Consider the following 15,994-nt stretch of genomic DNA (forward strand, 5'->3'; position numbering starts at 1 on the left):
AAGCCAGTGCGCCACAACTACTGAGCCTGCGCTCTAGAGCCTGCGAGCCACAACTACTGAAGCCCACATGCCACAACTACTGAAGCCCGGGCACCTAGAGCCCATGCTCCGCAACAAGAGAAGCCACTGCAGTGAGAAGACGGCGCACCACAACAAAGAGTAGCCCCCACTCGCTGCAACTAGAGAAAGCCTGCACGCAGCATTGAAGACCCAACGCAGCCAAAAATAAATAAATAAATTCATAAAAAAGTTTGTCTTTCTATTGTTGAGTTTTAAGAGTTCTTTATATATTCTAAATACAAGTCCTCTGTCAAATATATGTTTACAAATATTTTCTCCCAGTCTGTGACTTGCCTTTTTCATTTTCTTACCAGTATCTTTTGAAGAGCACAAGTTTTTTGTTTTGATTAGGTCCAATTTATTAATATTTTTCTTTAAGGGATATTTTATAGGGTTATCAAGTTATCTATTTTTTCTAGAATTTTGATACTTTGTATCTTTCAAGTTTCTATGTTTTTTAACTTATTGTCATTAAATTGTTCATAACTTTTCCTTATCAACCTTTTAATATCAGTGAAATCTGTATGATGTCACCTCTCTCATTCATAGTATTGGTAATCTTTTAGTGTTTCTTTTTATTCTGCTCCGTCTTGCTAAAGGCTTACAAATTTTGATATTCTCAAAGAATCAGCTTTGGGTTTCATTGATTTTTCTCTATTGTTTTTCTGTTTTCTATTCCTATTTCTACTGCTGTTCTAACATTTCCCTTTCATCTGCTTACTCTTGGTTTAATTTTATTTTTTTTTTAAGTTTCTCAAGGTAGAAGCTGAAGTCATCAATTTGAAAACTTTTTTTTTTTTTTTTAAACCTAGGCCTTTAGTGCTACAAATTTCTCTTTAAGTACTGTTAGTGACATCTCACAAGTTTAGAATGTTGGGTTTTTGTTTTCATTCATTCATATTTTCTAATTTCCTTTTTGATCCATGAGTTATTTATAAATGTGTTATTTAGTTTTCAAAAGTTGGGGGGTTTTCCAGGTATGTTTTCATCATTGATTTCAGATTTAATTCCACTTTGGTGAGAGAACCTACTTTTAACTTGAATCATTTTAAGTTTATTAAGACTTATGTTATGCACCAGAATATTGTCTGTCTTGGTAAATGGTCCATGTTCATTTGAAAGAAATGAATATTCTGCTATTTGGGGTGTTCTTTAAACATCAGTTAGGTCAAGTTGGTTGTCTTCTATATTTTTCCTTTTACATATTCAAGTCTTCTACATTTCCAGTGATTTTCTCTCTGCTTGTCTTATTAATTATTCAGAGGGAGGTTTGCAATCTCCCAGCCCCGTGTGAGCTCTGGGAACTATTCCCTCTAATCCTTTTAGGTGATTCTTTCTTTGGCCTCTGGGAGTTTCCTCATACACATACACTGATCTATATTCAACCAAAAATTTGAGGGGGACCCTATCCAGAGCTCTAGAACTCTCTCTTTTATTTTATTTTATTATTTTTCAAATTGAAGTATAGTTGATTTACAGTGATCCAGGCATACAGCATAGTGACATATATATATTTTTTTCTTTTTTAGATTTTTTCCATTATAGGTTATTACAAGATATTGAATATAGTTCCCTGTGCTATACAGTAGGTCCTTGTTGTTTACCTATTTTATATATAGTAGAGTGTATCCGTTAATCCCAAATTCCAAATTTATCCCTTCCCCCGACTTCCCCTTTGGTAACCATAAGTTTGTTTTGTATGTCTGTGAGTCTATTTCTGTTTTCTTTCTTTTCTTTTCTTTTTTTTTTTTCTTTGCGGTACGCGGGCCTCTCACTGTTGTGGCCTCTCCCGTTGCGGAGCACAGGCTCCGGACACGCAGGCTCAGCGGCCATGGCTCACGGGCCCAGCCGCTCCGCGGCATGTGGGATCTTCCCGGACCGGGGCTCGAACCCGCGTCGCCTACATCGGCAGGCAGACTCCCAACCACTGCGCCGCCAGGGAAGCCCTTTGTTTTATAAATGAGTTCATTTGTATCATTTTTTTAAGATTCCACATATAAGTATTAGCATATAATATAATATTTGTCTTTCTCTGTCTGACTTACTTCACGTAGTATGATCATCTCTAGGTCCATCTGTGTTATTGCAAATGGCATCATCTCATTCTTTTTAATGGCTAGAACTCTCTCTTTCTGTTTGAGTTCTCTCCAGTACTCCACCCTTTGAACTCTGGCTGTTCTGGCTCCCCAAGACTTCCAGCTCTTTTTCTCAACTCAGGACTCTGCCTGGTTTCCTTTTCTTTTGGCCTAGAAACTCTCCATGCAGTAAGCTGAGGAAATTATAAACTCTACCTCATTTGTTTATTCTCTCTCAGGGATCACTGTGCATCATTAAGCATGCTCGATGTCTTAAAAACCATCGTTTCATATGCTTTGTTCAATTTTATAACTATTTCAGGCTAGAGGATAAATCCGCTCCCTGTTACTCTATTTGGGCTGGAGCAGAAATCCTGCCATCAACTCTTGACTTCATGACTTCTTTCACTCTTCCCTACTCTGACCCATTCTCTGCCCAGCAACTATCTTTTCTATTTTAAAAATCTATTAAATTTAAAAATCTAATTACATCACTTCCTAGCTTAACAATCTTCAATGGCTTCCACTGCTCTAGAACAGAGACCAAAACCTCGAGCACAGCTTACACAGCACTGCACAGTACGTTTCATGCTTACCTTTTTAGCCTTATTTAGCCCCAAATCGTCCTCTTGCTCTTTGACCTCTAGCCTCACTGCTGTGGTCCCTGGTGCTTCAGGGTCTTTGCACATGCTATTTCTTCTGCCTGAAATGCTCCTCCCATCTCTCTCTCACCTCTAGTTAGATAACTCTCACATCTTCCTCAAAGAAGCCCTCCATGATTTCTCAAGCCAGAGTATGTTTTCCTGCCGTCCTTTCCCTGAACTCGCAGTTCTTTTATTCTACCTCACTTTTTCACTGATTTTATTATATACTTGCATGCTTATTTAATCAACATTGGACTTCCTTGCTATATTTTAAGCTCCAGGAGATTGCAGATAGTGTCTGTGTTGTTCTTCATTGCAGCTACAGGATCTGGCACAGGGCTTCACACAGAGTGATGAGTTAGTGAATAAAGGAGGGAAAGTACAGCAGATGCTGTCATTGCCAACCCACATCCCCTCAACCTTCCCCACTCCCTTGTATAATGATGGTTTCTTAAGGAATACACCTGGGATTCTGCATCTGAGGGCTTTCTCCATGAGTGCAGGGAAGGAAGTTCTGAGACTCCTAGAAACAGCTCCTGCAAAATGGGTAGGAGGTGAAGGATAAAAGCCTCCATTCCTACCCCACTCAGGGAAGATGACAGTGAGGTGGGGTCTGTTCAGTCTCCAGAGCTCCCCAGTGGGACTGAGATGCTAATTCCCACAGTGGTGGTATTAATTCCCCCTATATTAGCTTCCTTCCCTTCCTGTATCACTTCTCCAGCCCTTGGCTGGAGCTTCCTGGTACCGCCTCTCAAATAAACTACTTTCTCTCAAATTCTTGTTTTGGGGGAATCCAACTTAAGAGAATGATACAACAAATGAAAGTCATAGAGGAGTGAGAGATTCCTGTAGGTGGGGATGATCCAGATGGTATATGCAGCATCTGGTGTGTTCACTGGGCTTTGGAAGTCTAGCATTGGAGGAGGAACAAGGGGCGAGCTCTATGTGCAGACTCCAAGGGCAGGTGTGGGAAATGAGCAGCCTGTATTGGATTTCCTTCTCTGCCCCAGGAATGGAATGACTTTTCTGTTCCAACAAGTTATCTTTGTTTTGTTTTAAGAATTCTCCTCTCTCATCTTCAGGAATAATCTTTCTCTTCTGAACTGATGAATCTTCATATGCCAGTGAGATCATTTGCTCTTTAGGCCACACTGCTGACGTCAGCCTTATTACTACTGCTTTTACAAAATGTCTGTTTCACAAGCCAGGATTGAGTTCTTGACAGAGGAACAAAATATGGGACAGAGCGAGTTCAAGAGCCTGGTCTTCATCCCCCCAAACTCAGGCCAAGGGCTGGCGATTTCTCCTGTGACGGCAATCTAACGAGAGCAGGACAAACAGAGGGTTTCTTTTTCCTCCAGAATGATTTAGAATGTCTTCCAGATGATTGCCCCCTTCTAGCTTGGCTATGAATCAGGTAGATTCAATCAGACTAGAAGAGTTTTTCCAAAATTAAAGGAAGCAAAGCCAGCAAGCCTTCAACCTTGTCTTTGATGAATGTAAGACAACTGTAAGACATTTGGCTCAAATGCCTTCTCTGAGGTTATGTAGTCTGAAAATACACATTGAAGATCCCCCCCAAACACTGATAAATACCCACAAATGATATATTGCCCAGAGTGTTTGCTGAATGAAGGAAATTGTTGAAGGATGGTGTTCCCCATGTAGAATTAGAGACCCAGAGCTCCTCTTAACTTCAGTGGGAGACTCCCAGCAGTGAGCAGTGCTGTTGCACATTGCATCTGTGTGAAAGTCAACTTGCCTATAGCTGGGCCTCCACAAACCAACTACCGCCCTAATCAGCAGACATTCTCTTGCTAGAATTTGTGTGTGGTGCACAGTGGATTGTTTAGGTAGCTTGAAAAAAAAAAAAGATAGAGTCTCCTTGGGCAACTGAGCAACTGAGCTCATCTGGGGCATCATCCCAGGCAGAGACGTTGTCCATCGTGCTGTCTCTCTGAGGTTTCACCTGGATATAGTGCATTCTCTAGTCATGCTGCCTCTGGACAGTCAACCAAAAAATGGTGAAGGCTGATGGAGATACACAGAAGAAACTAAGGGACTACTGACAACTCTGGAGTCTTGTGAAGGGCTGGTTCATTCAGAGGTTTCAATAGGTAGAGTCGTTGGTAAGTGAAGTTGGTCATTCTTGCAAAATGAAAAGACACTCGGAGAGAAGTGAGATGGACCACAGGAAGAAAAAAATTAAAGATGAACACTTTCATTAATGGATCCTCCCCCCTCTCTCTTTGCCTGTTCTCCTTAAGCACCTTGGGTTGGGACTCCCACCCCGCAACCTTGAAGGGCCAGCTGGAAAGGTACCTCCTTACTGGTTAATAGTTAACATGTACTGAACACTTAACCGTATGACAGACATTGGCCAATAGCTTCACAGCCTTATTCTATCTGATTTTCATGCTGCCATGTAAAAAGATAAAGAAAAATGTCTTAAAATCTGGCAAGAGAATTCCTCTTATGGGAGGGACTGTCTTTTGAAAAGCAACTACATGAGGTGCTTGGTGAGGGTAGCAGATACAGAAGTCTGCACTCATCAGGATCTCACTCTGCCCTCACTCCAACCCCCTTCCACCAGGCTGTCCACACTGGAGATGGAGAAATACAAACTCCATCTCCCAGACTCTGCAACAAGGGATCCCTGGGACCAAGGCTCCACCAAGTACATGCACCCTATAAAACGTGGAAGAAGGAAGAGAACGCCATGAGGTGGTACCCCTGCCGGGAGAGATGGTGGCAGAGTACTGTGGTTTCTCTATATCTGGCAGAGTCAGTGGTAGCTTCCATCCCATGACAGAGCAGCATGATCCCGGAGGTGGGGAGGCAGCTGTTCCCTCGGCAGTTCGGTTCTCAGACGTTGCGGGAATTGTTCCTAGAAAACCAGTCTACGGTCTGTTCCTCCTCCATCCCAGTGAATCTCTGAGTCACCTAATATTCCTTAATAAATCCCATTCTGCGTCCTCTTAAGGGCTGCAGAGAAACATTTATGCTCCCCGCCCTACTTTAGTACTTTGGCTGAGACGGAACCCCCAGCCACATTCCTGTTCCCTGTCTCTACCCACCTCCTCCTCGGGAAGAGAAGTTGCTAATCGGATGGGTCACAGCCTGACATTCACTGAGACATTGCACTTAGTGAAAATGCACGTCCATGAATCCTTTCCTGCTGTAAGAAACAGCTGTGGTGTGTAAGCACATGCACATATATGAGAACACATCTCCAGTATAAATTCCTAGCAGGGGGATTTCTGAGTCAAGAGGTAAGTGTATTTAAATTTTTATATTTTGATAGCTATTTCTGAATTGTCCTCCAAAAAGTCTGCGCCTCATGGCAGCCTACCCAATATCCATTCTCCCTTACTCCCTTAATAATCAAAAAGCTACATTTGGGGGCCTCCCTTGTAGATGGGGTGGCCAGTGAGATGGAAGCAGAAGTTTTGAGTGAGACTTCCAGGAAAGTCCTTTTTCCTCTTCCAAATGGTCTCTGTTGTGATGGCAGGAGCTGCAGCAGCCTTCTTGTAACCTTGAGGATGGACACCGTGCACTAAGGAGCGGGGAGCAGGGAGGCCAAATGATTCTGGGTCCTTGAAAGCCCTGTTAGAGCTTTCAAACAGCTCTGGGCTGTTTCTCAGACCTGAGCAAACAAAGTCTTAATTGTTCTAAGCTACTACAGGCAGCCCTCTGTTGCTAACGGCCCAAAGCAGTCCCTGACTTATTCACACTGATTTATATTCTCATCTGTAGTGTGTGACAGCACCTTTCCCCTCATACCCTCACCATCTACTAGGTATTACAACATACCCTATTTTTTTTAGCACTTAATTAATTTTTATTGAGGTATAACTGACATACAACATTGTATTAGTTTCATGTGTACAACATAATGATTCAATATTTGTATATATTGTGAAATGACCACTACAGTAAGTCTAGTTAATATGCCTATACAGGGCTTCCCTGGTGGCGCAGTGGTTGAGAATCTGCCTGCCAATGCAGACAACACAAGTTCGAGCCCTGGTCTGGGAAAATCCCACATGCCATGGAGCAACTGGGCCCGTGAGCCACAATTACTGAGCCTGCGCGTCTGGAGCCTGTGCTCCGCAACAACAGAGGCCGCGATAGTGAGAGGCCTGCGCACCGCGATGAAGAGTGACCCCCACTTGCCACAACTAGAGAAAGCCCATGCACAGAAATGAAGACCCAACACAGCCATAAATAAATAAATAAATACATTGTGTATTATTTAAAAAAAAAAAAATATATATATATACCAGTGTGTACATGTCGGTCCCAAACTCCCTGAATATTCCTTCCCCCTACCTTTCCCCCCGGGAACCATAAGTTTGTTCTCTAAGTCTGTGAGTCTGTTTCTGTTTTGTAAATAAATTCATTTGTATCATTTCTTTTTTAGATTCCACATATAAGGCATATCATACGATATTTCTCTGTCTGACTTCACTCAGTATGACAATCTCTATCCATATTGCTGCAAATGGCATTATTTCATTCTTTTTAATGGCTGAGTAATATTCCATTGTATATATATACCACATGTTCTTTATCCATTCCTCTGTTGATGGACATTTAGGTTGCTTCCATGTCTTGGCTATTGTAAACAGTGCTGCAATGAACATTGGAGTGCATGTATCCTTTTGGACCATGTTCTTCTGTGGATATATGCCCAGGAGTAGGGCTGCAGGGTCATATGGTAGTTCTTTTTTTAGTTTTTTAAGGAACTTCCATAGTGTTCTCCATAGTGGCTGTACCAATTTACATTCCCATTTTACATTATTTCTTTTTAAATATTTAATCAGATTCACCAGTGAAGCTATTTCGGGCAGGGATTTTGAGTTTGGAAAAGTTTTAATTCAGATTTAATTTATTTAATAAAGCTATTTCTGTTTTCTCTTTCTTCTTAGGTCAGTTCCAGTCATTGTAAGGCCCTTCTTGATCTGACTTCTGCATGACTCTTCATTCTCATCCTTCACACCATTCCTTCATCACAGCTCTTTGCTTTACTTGTTATATATGTATCAGGTTGCAATTCGCCTGAACATGACATACTGCTTCAAACTTCCTTTACACAAATTTATTGATCTGTTGTTTGGAATGCTGTGCCCTTAGCTTCACATAGCTAATTATAAATTCTTTAATGCTCATTTCAGGATGCTCCCCTTTTCAGGGAAAACTTTAGTGATTTCACTTGATATTTCCTTTGTCCACACACTTCTTCATTTTTCACTGCCAGCTGTCTCAATTGTTCTTCCTTGGTCCTCCCCAGAGTACCATGTGTATACTGCAAGTGTAGCCCTTCATATGTGTAGTAATTGTGTTTTCCGTCATGCCTATACATAGTTACAGAATTTTTTTTCTTATGATGAGAACTTTTAAGATCTGTCTTAGCAACTTTCAAATATGCAATACAGTATTATTAACTAATCACCATGCTGTACATTACAGCCTCATGACTTATTTATTTTATAACTGAAAGTTTGTACCTTTTGACTCTATACACCCCTTTTGCCCACCTCCCACGCCCTAGCCTCTGGCAACCACCAATCTGTTCTCTGTGTCTATGAACTTGTGGGGTTTTTTTTGGGGGGTGGGGCGTCCTAGATTCCACATATAAGTGAGGTCATACGGTGTTTGTCTTTCTCTGTCTCACTTATTTCACTTAGCCAATGTTCCCCGTTTTTAACCTCTAAGTTTCCAGCAAAATTATCCTCCAAGAAATTCAGGACATTGGGTGGGAGAAAGTGAAGTAAACCACTGAGTTGGAGATTTCAGAAGCAGCCATGTTCAGTGGGTAACTGCAGCTATTTGCATAAATCAGCCAACAGAGGAAGACAAGCAAGTGACCCAGGACCGTCCTGTAGCAGGTGGGGCGGCCAGTTTGCCAGATCCTCAGTTGGGTATTCCCCACGTATGTGTACCAAAGGCACTGTTTTTTCTTTGTAACTGTGAGCATTTGCCACTAAAGGCTGTGTCTTCTCTCTCACATTCAGAGTAAAATCTTCTTCTGGAAGCATGAGCAGGACAATTAAAATAGTCATTGGCCAGGAGCAAAAGGAAAAAGGCAGTGTTGGGGGAGAGGAGATGAAAGAATGGGATGATTTTGAATTATACACATTTTATATCTTCCTCCAAAACTTAAAGTTTATTAAAGGCAATCGTTTGAGCTTCAGTTTCAGGAAATTAATGTGTCTTTTATAATTATCCCTCTTCCTAGGTAGCACTTAATTATCTATAGAAGTCAGTGTGTAGTGGGGGAGACTCCCCAAAGCTGTGATTCTACCTCCTGCTTATCTGCGGGGAGCGCGCCCCGTGGGAGGAGAAATGGAATGTCCCCATGGCAAACAGGCTTGGAGAGCCCAAATACCAGCAAAATGTCTTAACATGCCCTCAGTGAGCTGGGCAAATTTAACCTAAAAGCACACACTAGGGGAGGTTTACAAAAATTACATTTCCTCAAAAGTAATTATTAAAATTTTAAAAACATTTTTTTTTTTTTTTTTACACAATGTATTTATTTATTTATTTATGGCTGTGTTGGGTCTTCATTTCTGTGCATGGGCTTTCTCTAGTTGTGGCAAGTGGGGGTCACTCTTCATCGCGGTGCGCAGGCCTCTCACTATCGCGGCCTCTGTTGTTGCGGAGCACAGGCTCCAGACGCGCAGGCTCAGTAATTGTGGCTCACGGGCCCAGTTGCTCCATGGCATGTGGGATTTTCCCAGACCAGGGCTCGAACCTGTGTTGTCTGCATTGGCAGGCAGATTCTCAACCACTGCGCCACCAGGGAAGCCCAAAACATTTTTTTAATGAATGGTTAATTTTTGTTTTTTTTGTTTTTTCCATATATGTTTATTTATTTATTTATTTTTGGCTGCGTTGGGTCTTCGTGGCTGTGCATGGGCTTTTTCTCTAGTTGCGGAGAGCAGGGGCCACTCTTCATTGTGGTGCACAGGCCTCTCACTGCGGTGGCCTCGCTTGTGGAGCACAGGCTCTAGGTGCGCAGGCTTCAGTAGTTGTGGCTCGCAGGCCCCAGAGTGCAGGCTCAGCAGCTGTGGTGCACAGGCCCAGTTGCTTTGCGGCATGTGGAATCCTCCCGGACCAAGGCGCAAACATGTGCCTCCCTTCGTTGGCAGGTGGATTCTTAACCCCTGCGCCACCAGGGAAGTCCTAAAAGCATATTTTTACAGCCATTGAAAACCTCATTCCGCTTCCATAGCCAGAGAAACCAGCCCGGGATTAACGGCTGGGTAGAAAGGCTCTTGTTCCCTGCCTCTCCTCTTAATCCAGCTCTCTGGGGCCTTGCCCTGGCCTTGTTTTCTGATCTGGGCACAGATTCCATTGAGATTATTTGGCTTCCTGTTTAGCCATTTGCTTTGAGCGTGCAGATTCCTTTTAAAGATCCTAATACGGTAGATGCATGCATTTCAAACTGAGTACAGTAGAGCTGTAACAGGTTGCTAGAGTTTCTCCCTTAATTTAACAAACATGTATTTTTTTTAGTCATATTTTTGGGGACCACCCTGAATCAGGACGGTAGAGGCAAGGTTGGAAGAGGATGAGGGGGAGGATAAACATGGCAGGAATTTACACAACTTGGTGGTGAGGAGAGAGAAGGTGAAAGTGACTTGGAGGTTTCAGGGCCCCGGAGAGTGTGGAGGGGCTGGGATGGATGGAGTCACACCAAGCTGGGTTCCATCTCCCTCCATTTGCTAGCTACTTGCCCCTGGGCAAAATGTTTACTGATTCTTAGCCTTTCTCATCTATAAACTGGGGACAAATATAATCTACTAGGAAACCATAAACAAGACAAAAATACAGCCCTCAGAAAGGGAGAAAATATTTGCAAACGAAGCAACTGACAAAGGATTAATCTCCAAAATATACAAGCAGCTCAATATCAAAAAAACAAACAACCCAATCCAAAAATGAGCAGAAGACCTAAACAGACATTTCTCCAAAGAAGGCATACAGATGGCCAAAAAACACATGAAAAGATGCTCAACATCACTAATCATTAGAGAAATGCAAATCAAAACCACAATGACGGGGCTTCCCTGGTGGCGCAGCGGTTGAGAGTCCGCCTGCCGATGCAGGGGACACGGGTTTGAGCCCCAGTCTGGGAAGATCCCGCATGCCACGGAGCAACTGGGCCCGTGAGCCACAACTACTGAGCCTGCGCATCTGGAGCCTGTGCTCACAAAGAAGAGAGGCCGCGATAGTGAGAGGCCCGCGCACCGCGATGAAGAGTGGCCCCCCGCTCGCCTCAACTAGAGAAAGCCCTCGCACAGAAACGAAGACACAACACAGCCAAAATAAATAAAGAAATTAAAAACAAAAAAACAAAACAAACAAACAAAAAAAGAACCCTTTTAAAAAAAAAAAAAAAATTAAAAAAAAAAAAAAAAAAACCACAATGACGTATCACCTCACAGCAGTCAGAATGGCCATCATCAAAAAATCTAGAAACAATAGATGGCGGAGAGGGTGTGGAGAAAAGGGAACCCTCCTGCACTGTTAGTGGGAATGTAAATTGATATAGCCACTATGGAGAACAGTATGGAGGTTCCTTAAAAAACGAAAAATAGAACTACCATATGACCCAGCAGTCCCACTACTGGGCATATACCCTGAGAAAACCATAATTCAAAAAAAGTCATGTACCACAGTGTTCATTGCAGCACTATTTACAATATCCAGGACATGGAAGCAACCTAAGTGTCCATCAGCAGATGAATGGGTAAAGAAGATGTGGCACATATATACACAATGGAACATTATTCAGCCATAAAAAGGAACGAAATTGAGTTATTTGTAATGAGGTGGATGGACCTAGAGTCTGTCATACAGAGTGAAGTAAGTCAGAAAGAGAACAACAAATGCAAACTCATATATATGGAATCTAAAAAAACGGTACTGGGATTTCCCTGGTGGCACAGCGGTTGGGAATCCGCCTGCCAATGCAGGGGACACGGGTTCAATCCCCAGTCTGGGAAGAACCCACATGCCGCAGAGCAGCTAAGCCCATGCGCCACAACGACTGAGCCTGTGCTCTAGAGCCTGTGAGCCACAGCTACTGAGCCTGTGTGCCACAACTACTGAGGCCCGTGCACCTAGAGCCCGTGCTCAGCAACAAGAGAAGCCACCACAGTGAGAAGCCTGTGCACTGCAACAGAGTAGCCCCACTCGCTGCAACTAGAGAAGGCCTGTGTGTAGCAACGAAGACCCAATGCAGCCCCCCCAAAATAAAGAAAGAAGGAAAGAAAGAAATTTATTTATTTAAAAAAAACAGTACTGATGAACATAGTGGTAGGCAGGAATAAGGACGCAAACGTAGAGAACGGACTTGAGGACACGGGGGGGAGGGGAAGCTGGGACGAAGTGAGAGAGTGGCATGGACATATACACACTACCAAATGTAAAATAGCTAGTGGGAAGCTGCTGCATAGCACAGGGAGATCAGCTCAATGCTTTGTGACGACCTAGAGTGGTGGGATAGGGAGGGTGGGAGGGAGACACAAGAGGGAGGGGATATGGGGATATATGTATACATATAGGTGACTAACACAACATTGTAAAGCAATTATAATCCAATAAAGATGTAAAAATATATATAGTCTACGGCATGAGGTTGTTGTGAGGATTAAATGAGATCATTTCCATCTAAAGCCAAGCACATAATAGGTACTAAACGGATGGTATCTCTGATTATCATTATGGTAGCCAGCCTCCAAGAGGGTCTTCAAAGATCTGTGTTGCTTGGTATTCGTACCCTTGCATAGGCCCTTTCCACATGGATCAGTGTCAACCTATGTGACCAATAGAATACACAGATGGGACACGGTATGAGGCCTCTGAGGCTAGGTCACAAAAGGTATTCTGCCTTGATCTCTTCTCAGCTTCTGCCTTGGTCTCTTAAGTCACTTGCTCTGGGGAAGCAAACTGCCTGGCCACGGGGACACTCAAGAGGCCGTATAGACAGGTCCACATGGAGAACAAACTTTCCAGCCACGTGAACCAGCCCCCTTGGAAGCAGATCCTCCCATCTCTGTCAGCTTTCAGTTGACTGCAGTCTCAGCCAACATCTGATTGCAACTTTATGAGAGACCCTGAACCAGAACCAATGAGCCAAGTCATTTCCAGATTCTGGCCCCAGAGAAACTGTGAGATATAATAAATGATTATTGTTGCTTTAAGCCAGTACGTTTTGGGATCTGTTATGCAGTGTTAGACAAGTGTAATACAAGGATATTATTTATCTAATGTTACATAACCATATTCCAAAACATAGCGGCTTAAAAATCACAAAAATCATGTATTACTTATTGTAATTTCCATGGGTCAAAAATTTAAACAAGGCAGCAGGAACAGCTTATCTCTGTTCTCTGATGTCTGGGGTATCAGCTGAGGTAGCTTGAAGGCTGGAGGGTGGAATCACCTTAGGGCTCATTCACTCACGTGTCTGACAATTGCTACTGGTTGTCAGCTGAAGGCCTACCTGGGGCCGTTGCCTGGTACACCCATTGTTATGGAATGAATTGTGTCCCCCCCAAAATTCATATGTTGTAGTCCTAACCTCCAGTACCTCAGAATGTGACTGTATTTAGAGATAGGGACTTTAAGAGGTAATTAAGCTCAAACGAGGCCATTTAGAGTGGGCCCTAATCCAATCTGATGGACTTGTGTCCTAATAAGGGGAGGAAGAGACACCAAGGATGCTTGTGCACAGAGTAAAGGCCATGGGAGAACACAGAGAGAGGGTGGCCATCGGCAAGCCAAGGAGAGAGGCCTCAGGAGAGAAACCAAACCTGCCATCACCTTGGTGTTGGACTTCTATCCTCCAGGAATGTGAGAAAATAAATTTCTTTTGTTTAAGCCACCCAGTCTGTGGCAGCCCATGCATATCCTTTCCATGTGGCCTGAACTTCATGACATGGCAGCTGTGTTCCAAAGGCTACCAGAGACGGAGACACAGAGACAGAGACAGAGGTGTATATGCTATGTCTTTTTTAAGACCTAGTTTCAGAAATCACATCGTATTGCTTCTGACATATTTTATTTAGTAGCAGTGAGTCATTATATTATGCCACTAAGTGAATCACTAAGTTATTCAAGGGAAAAATAATTCAACTCCATCTTTTGAAATAAGGAGAGTAAAATAATTTGCAGATCTATTTAAAATCATTACCATCATCGTCATGTTCATCACATAGACTGTAAGATGCTGTCAGGTAAGCCAGGTAGAAATAGGCCCCAAGCAACTTGATCAGAAGTGTGGATCTGGAACTCAGGACTAGAGGTGTGGATTTGGGAGTCATCCACATATAGAAATAGAAAGGGAATGTGACCCCAGAGGAAGGGAGAGGACTCAGTCATGAGGAATGCCAAACCCAGCTTGGTGCTGCATAAATACTTGATTTATTGAAAGTATTGGTTAGGGCTTCAAAAAGACAGCTACTCAGCCCACCTTGGGTATTTACTACAAAGGAAATTACTTGTTTTTTCCCAGTCTGTCAAAGCTTCCTACCAGCAACTAAAGCACTACCTAATGCTGCACAACCAGAATAGTTTTTAAAACATGATTGGCTCATAAAATGAAACATCATCCTTGTCTTCAAACTGGGTCCTAGGGGACCCACAGGCTATGTCCTTTGGGATCCTAACCAGAAGACTCTGCTTTGTCCAGAACTCAATCCCTTCCCACCTTTAGTAATGGGCTGCTTTCTTGGGCTGCTCGGTGCCTCTTTCCATCGGCTGACCACTGCTGGCTTTCTTGTAGAGCAGGGTTCCCCAAGCCCTGGGCCTCGGACCAGGACGGGTCCGCGGCCTGTCAAGACCCGGGCCGCACAGCAGGAGGTGAGCGGCGGACAAGGGAGCAAGGCATCACTCGCAGTACCGTGTGAACCATCCTCACCTCCGCCCCCGCCCCGTCCGTGGAAAAAGTGTCTTCTGCGAAACCGGTCGCTGGTGCCAAAAAGGTTGGGAACCGCTGTTGTAGAGAACCGTGAACTCAACCTAGGAGCTTTTTTAAAAACTAAATACGACTTAAATTTAAACCCTAAATTTAAAATACATGTTCACTGGGGGGGTGGGGGAGGAATATATATACATAGGTAATGAACAAGATGAAAATAAAAATCACCTATAATCTCACTACACAGGGCATGTGCTGACATCCTTCTGGACGCTTTTGCACAAATATACTCTTTTTTAAAAAGGGGTCACTTTGAATGTTTTGGTGCTTTTTAAAATTAAATATGATATGAAATATCTTCCAAGTGTTAAGTGAATATTATTTTGCAACATTCTTTTAATCATTTCTCAGATGGTCCATGATGTTATTTAATCAATCCTGTACGGCTAAGGACCTAAGTAATATCCGTGGTTTGTTTTTTTTTATTTGTTTGTTTGTTTCTTTTTAAAAACTTTTAATTTTGAAATAATTATAGATTCATAAGAAGTTGCAAAGATAGTAGACAGAGGTTCCCTGGAACCTTTCATCCAGTTTCCCCCAATGGTTACATTTTACATAATTATAGTACAGTATCCAAACCAGGTGTTTGACATTGGTATAAAGTTGTGTATGGTTCTGTGTCATTTTATCACATGTGTAGATTTGTGTAACCACCACCACAATCAAGTACCTGAAAGATCTCCCTCCTGCTACCCTTATATAGTCACACTCACCACGTCCCCCTCTACCCCATCCCTAACTCCTGACAGCCACTAATCTGTTCTCCATCTCTACAGTTTTATCATTTCAAGAATGTCATATAAATGGAATCATATATATGTAACCTTTTGCAATTGACATCTTTTCACTCAACATAATGCCTTTGATATCCATCCAAGCTGTTGCCTGTATCAATTGTCCATTCCTTTGTAGTACTGAATAGCATTCTATGGTATGGATCCACTATGGTTTGTTTAACCATTCATCTGTTGAGGGACATTTTGTTTGTTTCCAGTTTTGGGGTATTACAAATAAAGCAGCTGTGAACAATTGGTACAAGTTTTTGGGTGAGTTTTCATTTCTCCGGGATAAATGCCCAGGAGTGTGATTGATGAGTCATATGGTAAATGCATGTTTATTTTTTTTTAAGAAACTACCAAACTATTTCCACGAGCCATGTATGAGAGATAGCGTTCTCGGCATACTCACCAGCATTTGATATTGACATTATTTTTTAATTT

Source organism: Lipotes vexillifer, unplaced genomic scaffold (assembly GCF_000442215.2).
Source record: "Lipotes vexillifer unplaced genomic scaffold, Lipotes_vexillifer_v1.1 scaffold1136, whole genome shotgun sequence".
NCBI classification, from domain to species: Eukaryota; Metazoa; Chordata; class Mammalia; order Artiodactyla; family Lipotidae; genus Lipotes; species Lipotes vexillifer.